This window comes from Neopsephotus bourkii, unplaced genomic scaffold (assembly GCF_033783945.1).
Source record: "Neopsephotus bourkii isolate Nb327-2 ecotype Australia unplaced genomic scaffold, CSIRO-AGI_Nbou_v1 NB_272, whole genome shotgun sequence".
Lineage (NCBI taxonomy): Eukaryota > Metazoa > Chordata > Aves > Psittaciformes > Psittacidae > Neopsephotus > Neopsephotus bourkii.
In genome coordinates this window covers 18,523,508-18,535,898 of record NW_026900781.1, presented here as the reverse complement: position 1 = coordinate 18,535,898, position 12,391 = coordinate 18,523,508, and the positions used below count along the sequence as shown (strand labels likewise).

At 38.7% G+C, this 12,391-nt stretch overlaps 1 protein-coding gene across 4 annotated transcripts in view; it reads right to left on the bottom strand.

Moving 5' to 3' along the window:
• The window catches only part of LOC133208652 (cadherin-12), a 519,486-nt gene that overhangs the window by 291,828 nt on the left and 215,267 nt on the right, over positions 1-12,391 (bottom strand). The gene's annotated exons all lie outside the window — the stretch shown is intronic.

Genomic DNA, 12,391 nt, shown 5'->3' with positions numbered 1-12,391 from the left:
AAATCTTTTGTCTTCCAACTTCATTTTAAGACAGTTCACCAAATTCTCTCTTGTTTTCCCATACATCTTTACAGTTTGACATACATAATACAGGTATATAGAAGTATGTAAGAAATCTACCAGCTTCTGAAAGGTCACACAAAGAGGAGCTTACTCGGGAGATTTAGTTCAGGTTCCTAAGACCTGACCTGGTAGTCCTATTAGTGCAAGATTTAATATTGTTATCACAAAAAGAAGATTTGGGGTATAAAATTTATTTGCAGTGCTTTATTTGTTAAACATGTTACCAGCTCTCACAGATGAAACAGAATATGAACTCAAGTCTTGGCATGAAAAACAGTGTTGGAGCTCATTAAATCAGCTTGAGTTATATAGAAGGATAGCATCCCTGTTGGAAAATCTGAATGTGGTGTCATCAACTTTCTTAAAGTGTTAATGATTCCTTTTATGAACTTCTAGCATATGAAATGAACTTAGACAATCTGTTTTCTCGAGAACTGAAAAAATAATTTCAAATATATAAAAAGAAAAAAACTTAGATCTCAAACTCTTTTTTCCATTCCATTTTTTGGTCACTGACTTTCACATTTTTAAATGAATTTTAAGAAAGTACAGTAATATTTGCCTAAATACATATGATAATCTTCAGAGTGAAGTCTCGGTAAGTCAGACTTCACTCAGTAAACATTTGCCTGCATAAGGAGCTGATCATCTGGTGTTCAAGGCCAGGTTGGACAGAGCCTAAGGTGATATGGTTTAGTGCGAGGTGTCCCTGCCCATAGCAGGGGGGCTGGAACTTGATCTTAAGGTCCTTTCCAACCCTAGCTATTCCATGATTCTATGATCTGCCCCACTACGAATAACAATGAATCTCCATGTTAAGAATGAAAACACTGTTATACCTATGCATGTGTAGAGGCATATATATATATATATATACACACATGAAAAATATAAACAGTGCCTATCTGTATATTACATGCACAGGTATACATAATAAATAGTAAATATATATGCCTGTATATACAAGTTCAAAGCAGAATAAAACCACAGAATCATAGAAAAGTTAGGGTTGGAAAGGACATTAAGATCATGTCATGGGCAGGGACACCTCACACTAAACCATATCACCTAAGGCTCTGTCCAATCTGGCCTTGAACACCGCCAGGGTTGGAGAATTCACAGCTTCCCTGGGCAAACCATTCCAGTGCCTCACCACCCTCACAGTAAAGAATTTTCTCCTTATATCCAATCTAAACTTAGCCTGTTGAAGTTTGAACCCATTACCCCTTGTTCTATCACTACAGTCCCTAATGATCAGTCCCTCCCCAGCATCCCTACAGGCCCCCTTCAGATACTGGAAGGCTGCTATGAGGTCTCCACGCAGCCTTCTCTTCTCCAAGCTGAACAGACCCAACTTTCTCAGCCAGTCTTCATATGGGGGGTGCTCCAGTCCCCTGTTCATCCTCATGGGCCTCCTCTGGACTTGTTCCAACAGTTCCATGTCCTTTTTATGATGAGGACACCAGAACTATAAACATTACTGCAAGTGAGGTCTCACGAGAGCACAGTAGAGGGCCAGGATCACCTCCTTCCACCTGCTGGTCACTCTCCTTTTGATGCAGCCCAGGGTCCGGTTGGCTTTCTGGGCTGCAAGTGCACACTGACAGCTCATGAAAAGGCACATGAAAAACAACAAGGTGCTTGGTGACAGCCAACATGGCTTCACTAAGGGGAAATCCTGCCTGACCAATTTGGTGGCCGTCTATGATGGGGCTACAGAACTGATGTACAGGGGTAGAGCAGCTGATGTCACCTACCTGGACTTGTGCAAAGCGTTCGACACTGTCCCACATGACATCCTTGTCTTTAAATTGGAGAGACATCAATTTGACAGGTGGACCACTTGGTGGATAAAGAGCTGGCTGGATGGCCGCATGCAAAGAATTGTGGTCAATGGCTCAGTGTCTGGCTGGAGACCAGTAAGGAGTGGTGTCCCTCAGGGATCGGTGTTGGGACAGGTCTTGTTTAACATCTTTGTTGCTGTCATGGACAGTGGGATTGAGTGCGCCCTCAGCAAGTTTGCCAATGACACCAAGCTGTGTGGTTCGGTTGATAGGCTGGAGGGAAGGAATGCCATCCAGAGGGACCTTGACAAGCTTGTGAGTTGGGCTGATGCCAACCTTATGAAGTATACCCATGCCAAGTGCAAGGTCCTACACCTGGGTTGGAGCAATCCCAGGCACAGCTACAGGTTGAGCAAAGAAGAGATTCAGAGCAGCCCTGTGGAGAAGGACTTGGGGATATTGATCGATGAGAAAATTAGTATGAGCTGGCAGTGTGCACCCAGAAAGCCAACCATATCCTGGGCTGCATCAAAAGGAGCGTAACCAGCAGGTTGAAAGAGGTGATCCTGCCCCTCTACTCTACTCTCATGAGACCTCACTTGGAGTACTGTGTGCAGTTCTGGTGTCCTCAACATAAAAAGGACATGGAACTGTTGGAACAAGTCCAGAGGAGGCTCACGAGGATGATCAGGGGACTGTAGCACCTCCCATATGAAGACAGGCTGAGAAAGTTGGGTCTGTTCAGCTTGGAGAAGAGAAGGCTGCATGGAGACCTCATAGCAGCCTTCCAGTATCTGAAGGGGGCCTATAGGGATGCTCAGACTGCCGGTCCAACTTTTGTCAATAATTAGGCAGTCAGACTGTAGCTTAATTTCATGCCAGAGTCTAAAATCTCATCTTTGTTCTGCAACTGTCTAGCTGAAAAGCCTATGCTCCTAACCATGCAATCAAGCCTTGAGAAAGATCTCTTTATTCAAGTACTTCCCTCCCTAAGCAGTGTTAATGCTTCACGTACCTCGTATACAGCTAAACACAGTATTCTTAGATGTATAGATTGTGTATATTTAATTCAGAGAATGACTTGACATATTTGAGCAGGATGTACATTTCTGGGGTACCTACAAGACATTTAGATAATCAAATACTTAACTGTAAATCCATCTGGATAGACTACTAAAAGAAAGTAAAACCACAGCATGTTCTGGCACTTACTTAGAGGTCAGTGGATGAGTGAGCCTCAAATCAATTAAAATTTGGTGACCTGTAATGTTCAAACCATCAGCACTTAAACATTCAGGAAAGCATCCTCATTACAGGAAAGTTATAATTCAGCCACCACTTGTCAAGTCTGATAAATGGCCACCCCTTTTGGCTTACTGTGTTACCACAGTCTATAGCTAACATTACCAGACTAAAAACTGATAAAGGCTATGACCTATACAGAAGAAAAAGGTAACATGCCTTCTTTGATAAGTAACAAAGTAAGAAGTATCAATCATTGACATACTTTGCACATTACATACAGAGAGGAGCATACCATTATTTCTTAACTATATAAATAATTATCAGTGAGTAAATGAATTATGTTTTTAGAACTCTACGTATACTGTTGTAACAGCTCGTTATGACTTCAGTCTCACACACCTAGTTTTATGGTATGTGAAAAATGATGTAGTTGCATCTTATTAAATTAAATCAGACACCACATGCAGCTTAAGCAATTGCTGTAATTATTCTGTAATTTCTAAAATATGTATAATAGGAATACACGAATGATATAAAGCTTATTTTTATGTAAACAGGGTAATTAATACAGAAATCTCAAGCTCTCCTGACTGTCAAAACCAATATACTTACAAACTTTTGGAAGCGCTGGCAAGGTGCCTTCAAAGGCTTTAGAAGAAATTGGGTAATCAACTTTCAGCATTATAAATATATGCATAAAACATGCAAATGAAATTCAATAGGTATTACATAACAAACACTCTAGGATATGAAGCCATGATTCACCATTTGTTTTTTCTCTGGGTAATAAAGACTAATTGTGACTGTGCTCAGTTGAATTGGAAAAAAGCCATCAATCTCACTATTAGAATGCAAAACATGGGTAGTGGCTCCCACCACATCTATCCTTGTATTCCATTGACTGTTCTTCCTTCACACTCCTACCACTCACACTTCAAGATGGACAAAATTTTTAAGTAAAGCTGCTAAAACTAGAGTCTGAATTACTACTGACTTGTTCCTCAATAGTTGCCTCTTCTTTCTCTGAAGCAACACCATCACTGTTTTCAGCAGTGTTGCACCAACACAAAATGTCTAAGGCAATAGGAAGGCAAACCTTTAGCGTGTATTACAAGGCAAATTTGTGTACTAAGGTGTCATGGTTTAACCCCAGCCAGAAACTAAGTGCCACACAGCCACTCCCTTACTGTCTCCCCCTTTTTTCTCCCCACTGGGATAGGGAGAATCGGGAAAAAGTGAAACCAATGGGTTGAGATAAGAACAGTTTAATAATTGAAATAAAGTAACCATAGTAATAATAATTGTAACAAAAGGAAAAAGAGAGGGGAATAAAACTCAAGAAAAACAAGTGATGCACAATACAACTGCTCACCACCTGCTGACCAATACCCAGCCCAACACTTAGCAGATATGGGCCCCTTCCGGGTAACTACCCTCAATTTATATACTGGCCATGATGCACTTTGTAATGGAATATCCCTTGGCTATTTTGGGTCAGGTGTCCTGTCTCTGTTCCGTCCCAGCTTCTTGTGCCCCTCTTCACTGCCAGAGTGTAAGAGACTGAGAAGTCCTTGACCAGGGTAAGTGCTACTTAGCAACAACTAAAACATTGGTGTGTTATCAACATTGTTCTCAGACTAATGCCAAAACACAGCACTGCACCAGCTACTAGGAAAAAAAAAAAAAACTCTATCCCAGCTGAAACCAGGACATAAGGCAAAACCCCCCCAACTATTAAGACAATGAAGGATGCAAAAGGAACAATATACAAACTTCTTCTGCATTTTATATTATCATTTGCATAAAAAATACTGTATGTGTTCATTTGCATAAACACTGGTTAAGCTATTGCAATTGAAACCCAACTTGTTACTTAGTCAACCATATTATTGAGAGTTAAATGTGGAAATATGGAGATTAACCTGAATGTAATATTTTTCTTTGTTAGTTTTCAGTCTGTCTTATCTAGGAAACCAGCACATCAGAATGCAGGGGTTTGTTTGGTCTGGTTTTTTTCCTAGCCATTTTTTTTTCCCTCTGAAGCTTCTTTATTAGCAGCAGAAGGGACATTCACAACAGGAATTATTTATTTGTTAAATAAATAAATATCAAATATTGGATTTCCATGTAAATTCCAAGAATTCATGTGTATGAATAAATTTTCCTCAAGCAAACTGCACAGAAACTGGAACTACTTATAGAACATCCTGACATTCTATATTTCTACATCTCAAGTAGTGATAGATAAACTGTACAGATGAATAAAATTGGTGACACTTTCTACAAAAATGTCTCTAAAGAGGAAGAAATTTCAGAAACCTGTAAAATATATTTCCTGATTTATTATTGTCACTGCTCTGTTCCAGGAAAAGTCCTTCATAATCACCCTTATGTTTTGGTGGAAACTGAAAATCTTAATTTTTAAATTATTATTTTTACTTGCTCTATTTCAGTTCAGAAGAGTGTCCTTCACAAGCACATCTTTTATTTGCAAGCACTGTGTGCTGCAGTACAACAGGTGTAAACCAAATAGATAAAATAATAATCTTTATTATGATTTTACAAATGTAAAATGTGTAACACAGGGAAAGGTTAACCAAACAACTTGTAAAAACTCATACAGAATATCTATTTTGGTAGAGCCAAAACCAAGCCAATCAGATTACAAGCCAGTGCCTTAAATATAATGTGAAAGAGGACTTTCGAAAGTCTCACTGTTAGTGTTCCAGCTGTAATGCACACGATCTCTACTGTATAAATATTGATCACCATTGCCTTCTTACTTGATTTCCAAATTCAACTATATATTTTCTGAGAAAAGAGAGACAGAAAAATCAAAACAATCATCTGCTTATATCTGCAGTCATTCTATCCACCTACTCTATTAAAATCCTACATAAGATGCTGTGACAGTTTCCAAAAAAATACCTAGACTTTGTAATGCAGTACATACAACATAATACTATTTTCAAGGAGGTTTAAGGTTAAAATCTGAAAATAACACTAAATAACTGCATAGCACTTTCTATTTACTGATCTCGAAAAAGGAAGTGTAATTATATCTGTAATTCAGAATAATGAGGAAGTGACTCATCCAAAGCCCAGGAGAAAGTGAAAGAGTATCCCACTCTAATGCCCTATTCAATGAACAAAGACACCTCTCTGTAAAAACAAGGAAAGATTTGCTGTGGTGGACAAGTGATAATTATCTGAATGGGAACAATCTACTTTTACCTGAAACCTCTAGTGCTTTTGTTCTTTATTGATATGCCATCACACTCACTGTCAATTGAAATAACTTCTGACATGCTTCCAGCAGAGGACAAAAGTGTAAAAAGTTGTCAGAGAAACAAAACAAAAACAAAAAAGAAAAAAAAAAAACAACCAAACAAACCAAACAAACGAACAAAAAACCCCAACAAGTTAATAGATGAAACCATCAGCACTGAAAATACTTCTTTTTCTGGATGGTTCTTGTTAATTCAGTTCTACCTGACTACTAAACAATGTTTAAATCCTAAGGAAGAAGCTTGTCAGCACTTGCAGGCTACTTGAGGGTTATACAAGAGTACTTACCTGAGCACACAAGACAAATCCCTCAGTCTTCTTGCTTTCTACAGTATTTTAAATTTTTTCCTGTTTTCCAGAAGATACAAAGATGACAGACTATTTGAGATTCCTTGTATTCTGCCATGTAACAAAACTATTAGAACACCTTAATTTAAGCTTAATCTGCATAACTGAACAACTTTAGAATCCTGTCTTGGAGTGTGGAAAAGCAGGACAGACTGGCAGAAATTCACATTAGAGAAAGACATTAGTATTCTGTTTTGTTACATTTGGCAAAGGTTTTGCACACGTTTCTTGTTGGTGGGTTTGGGGTTTTTTGTTGCTTTGGTTTTTTTTTCCTTTTTAATGCCAGCTCTACTTGAATGGGCAGCAAAGCACAGGGGTATTATATGGATTTCCTGGGAAGATTTCCTGGGAAAATCGTGTGCAGTTCTGGTGTCCTCAACATAAAAAGGACATGGAGCAGCTGGAGCAATTCCAGAGGAGGTCCACAAGGATGAGCAGGGGGGCTGAAGCATCTCTGTATGAAGACAGGCTGAGAAAGTTGGGGTTGCTCAACCTGGAGAAGAGAAGGCTGCTTGGAGACCTCATAGCAGCCTTCCAGTATCTGAAGGGGCCTTATAGGGATGCTGGGGAGGGACTCTTCACTAGGGACTGTAGTGATAGGACAACGGGGAAGGTGTTTAAAGTTAAACAGAGGAAGTTCAGGTTAGATATAAGGAGGAAGTTCTTTACTGTGAGAGTGGTGAGGCACTGGACGAGTTTGCCCAAAGAAGTGGTAAATACTCCATCCCTGGCGGTGTTCAAGGCCAGGCTGGACTTGTCCCTGCCCACGGACAGAGGGGATTGGAACTAGATGATCTTAAGGTCCTTTCCAATCCTAACTAATCTATGATTTTATCATTCCTTAAAAAAAAAAAAAGGCAAAAAACAAACAAACAACAAACAAATAAACCACCCCACCGAAAAAAACAACAAAAACCAAACTACACTGATAACTGCTTAATGTAAATTGCCTTCCTTTAAAGAAAACACACTGGTAACTGTTTAACGTAAATTTCTCAGTACTGATCAATACAGAAACATGTTTGACTGGCTATGAACATCTATAGCCAGTGGGCTTAAATTCACCTTGTGTACCATAACAAGAAAGAGTATGTACACAGAACCACAGCTGGATTTTAAACAAATGACAATCCATTGAATTGCTTGTATTTGCAAAACACTACAAACTTCTCATAGATTTCAGACAGCCTAAGGGCAAACAAGGTCACTTGTCAATTTATAGCCTAGTTTATACCTATAAAGGCCCCGTGAGTCTCTAAGACTCAAATGAATGTCCATTTCCTTTATGCTACACTTGGGCTTTTGATACCCATGTCCTCCAGGCACGTTATTGTTGTCTGAGACTCATTAACATGGCAAGACAGAAATTTTAAGTGATAAACTGTGAGATGTTTCTTCCATTTTAGGGTTCTATGAGGTAGTTTCATTAAGGTCTTTGTGTCATTAATTCTGTGGTACTCCTAATAGAAAATACTACAGTACAGACAAACTGATGTTGAGCAGTGAGGGCAATTCCAAACGCAGTAGTAAAGAGGAACCTAAGGGAAGAACAAGTTTAGCGTTAACATTTACAGGTAGCTTTCCAGCTATTCACATTCATTCAGTACTGTTATTCTCTTGTGCCTGTATCCTACAGTTACATTTCAAACGCTGCTTCTTCTTTCAGTATTTTCAAAACAAAATACGGTTCATGTTCTTTTTCCTCCTCCAAAACATAGGCAATTTTAAATGTTGTTAGTACATTTCTTGCTCTATTTATTACGCCTCTCACTGCTGCAAAATCATCTAGAGAGCAGGCTTCATTTGTGGAACAGAAATAGTCAACAGGTACTGTTTCAAGAAACTGAACACCCTCCACATTATGCCAGGTTTCCTTTTACTTTATAGCCAGCTGAGAAGAACACAAGCAGGAGGAACCATAAGACTCTTATAGGAATTTATAAAGAGTAGAATACATTAAAATTACAGCAAAACATTTAATGACTGTAGAGGCCAAATTTGCTGAATGACTCCCACCAATTTCAGTGGATTTTAAGTATGGCCTCTAAATATCCTCTTTAAGGAAGATCAGAAATCCTATCAAAACTTACATGTTTACTCACTTGTGTCTCCAGAAGTCTTATAGATCTAGGTTTTGGAAGAGAATACTCAACACTCTAGCCATTAGGGAACTTACAGCAGGAGAGCTATTAATATTCTTTAAGGACAGAACATACGTATTTAAAGACAAATTCAAGATTTAGCAAAAGGAACTTTTTACTTCCTGGTATAAAAAGAAAAATGAAGGTTGGAAGAGAAGCCATCTGTCCAATCTCCTGCTAAAGCATGGCTAACTTCAAAGAGCAATAAAGTTGCTCAGGACTTTGCACATTCTACTAGTTTCCCTGATAAACATCCCTATAGTTCACCATGCATTGTAATATACCTTTTTCACCTCAGACAAAATAATTTAATAATGCAGAACTTGATCTTGGTACACTCCTTGTGTGAACAACTGTCCTGGGTTCAGCAGTAGCAGTCATTTTTCTCCTTCTTAGTAGCTGGTGCAGCGATGTGTTTTTGACTTTCATCCTGGGAAGAATGCTGATAACACTGATGTTTTTATTTGTTGCTCAGTAATGTTTACTCTAGGGACTTTTCAGTCTCATGCCCTGACAGGGAGGAGGGCAAGCTGGAAGGAAGAAGACAGGACACCTGACGCAAACTAGCCAAAGGGGTATTCCATACCAAAGCATGTCATGCCCATTACATAAACTGAGGACAGTTACCCAGAAGGGCTAGATCACTGCTCGGGTCGGGCTGTCTATCTGTCGGCAGGTGGTAAGCGGCTGTATTCTCTTCCCTTGTTATTTCCCTTATTATTATTATTGGCGGCAGCAGCAGTGGTTTGTGTTATATCTTAGTTCCTGGACTGTTCTTATCTTAACCTCTGGGAGTTAACATTCTTTTGATTCTCCTTCCCATCCCTCTGGGAGTTGGGGGAGGAAGGGAGAGGAGTGAGTGAGAGGCTGCGTGGCTCTGGGTTGCTGGATGGGCTTAAATCATGACAACGACTAAAAGCTCCTTTTTTTCTTTTTTTTTTTTTTTGGTAAAGAATGTAAGGGAGAGAGAATAGTAAGTGGAAGTAAAGAATGTTTTGACAGTAAAAACTGAAAAATAAGGATTAAATAAACACAAAGTACATGGCAAACTCCCAGCTGTTTGACTGTTGGTTTTTTTGGCTTTTTTTTTTTTTTTACCCTTCTCTCTTCTTGACTAATGAATTTTACAAATAAATGAATAATTTCTGCAATCCTTTTGATCAAACATGACATCTTCCGCTGTTTAAGAAACGACAAAACACACTCTATTAAGCATATGTTGAGTCTAACTCCTTGTTTAGCCTTCTCCCAGCCATTTAGCCTTCTCACAGCCACTTTCTCCTAAGACAGTACAGGAAGTATGTGAGTTATAGATATAATAACTCATTATGTACTCAGAATTCTTCCCTTGGCAACAATTCTCTCAGCTGCTGAGATTGCAATCAATGCTTTTGTATCACAGAAGATGTAGAAGGGGTGCTATGGATCAGAAAGCTCCTTCCTGATTTCAAAACTGTCTCTGAAGCAGGAAAAGTTCATTCTTATAGCAAGTGAGGTTAAAATTTATCAATTTCAGATTTGGCAAGACAGTTTACAAGCCAAAGGCTTTCTCTCATGTTCACTCAGGGGTCTGAAGGTGTTTGTTCTCCATTCATCCTCTGTCTGGAAATTGCACTTCTCTCAGCCTAGAGCTTTGACCCTGCACAAAGCATGTGCATGAAAAGGGCTACTAGGAGAAATGAACTTTATCTGCTGAAAAAGTATTCCTATATCACAGAATTATAGAATAGCTTAGGTCGGAAGAGACTTTTAAGGTCATTTAGCCCAACCCCCCTGCGATGAACAGGAACATCTTCAACTAGATCAGGTTGATCAGAGCTCCATCCAACCTGACCTTGAATGTTTCCAGGCCTTCAACATCTAGCACTTCTCTCGGCAACCTGTTCCAGTGTTTCACCACCCTCATGATAATTTTTTTTTCTTATATCTAGCCCAAACCTCTCCTGTTTTAGTTTAAAACCGTTACCCCTTGTCCTATCACTACAGACCCTACTAAAAAGTTTGTTTCCATCTTTCTTAGTACTGAAAGGCAACTGAGAAGTTGTCTCCCTTGAGCTTTCTCTTCCCCAGGCTGAACAACCCTACTCTCTCAGCCTGTCCTGATAGAAGTTCCATCCCACCAACCATTTCTGTGGCCCTCTTGTGGACCTGCTATAAGAGGTTCATGTCTTTCCTGTGCTGAGTGTGCCCTAAGGAAAACTAATCACATTTTTGTTCAACTGACTATCATGCACTGCATGTTTAAAGAGACTGCTCAAGAACACAGACAAATTGTCACAGGATAACATTACTGGATAAGAAAAAATGAACTTCTATGTTCTTGCTTAAAATCTGCTCTTGATTCACACTGCTGTAGCAACCACACTGCTCACAACCCGCAAAATGAATCTCATGTATCAAGGTAATGACCAAACCCTTAGGTTGATATATAACATGCTATAGTATCTTGAGAAATTAATAACACATCATTCTGCAAAAAATATACACGTAGCAGCAGAAGCTTGAATGTATAAAAGTACAAGAATCTTAGTCTAATAGCTGTGTATGTGGGAATTTTTCTCCAGAAAAAAAAAAAAAAGAACACTGACAAATTTATGTTAAGAGCTAGCTTCCTCTTCCTTTTAAGTAAAATAAAAATAACCAACAGACTTTTATCCTCTTTCTACAAATTAATATGCTATTTTTGCTAAGATTTGTTTATGAAGCTTTCCTATATCACCAAATGGTATCGTATTGGTAAAGAAATTAATAATTCCTCTAAATAGGATAATTTCTTATGTATGTTAACATTACCTACATGAGAATATTCTTTGTGTCATCACAACCACCTTACCTTCATTTCCTGATGTTTTCTGTTCTCATATGTGTTGAACTGCAGAACCAAATAAGCACTTGCAGGGGAAACTATTTTCTCCACTTTGAGTGTGCTCACACAAAAGTAGGACAGACAGCATGATCCATAATTGCCCTGAGTAGGCGAGAAAAGAGGGGGCAACTGGCAGTGATGAAAGGGGAACTGAAATGTGTGAAAATATAGGCCATGCTGGGAAGCACAAAATCCTGGCAGCCAGTCACTAGATGCAGCAAGGAGAAGGGAACAGGCAAGTTCAGGGGTAGTGTCAATATTTCTGAATGTAATTTTTGTTTGTTTAAACATTTTAAGAAGGAAAAAAGAAATACAGAAACACAAGCTACTTTTAAAACAATGACTGAGGTTGCTTTAAGAAAATGTATTCATGCGACATTATAAATATACATCAATAAAAATAAGCATAATATAAACATATAACTTTACATATATTTTAGAGAATCTGCTCAGATATCAGAAATGCGCCTTGGTTTCTCTTCTGATCTTCATAGTGTTCCCTTATGAAGAAAACTGAATAGCTTGTTTTACAAGAGATTGGAAAGCAAAGGAATCTGCGGCTGCTCATATAAATTGGTATCTGACACCAGATATTTCACTAAGAAAGTACACAAAAGGAGAGATGGTGTTTGTTGCTTTTTATTTCAAATTATTTT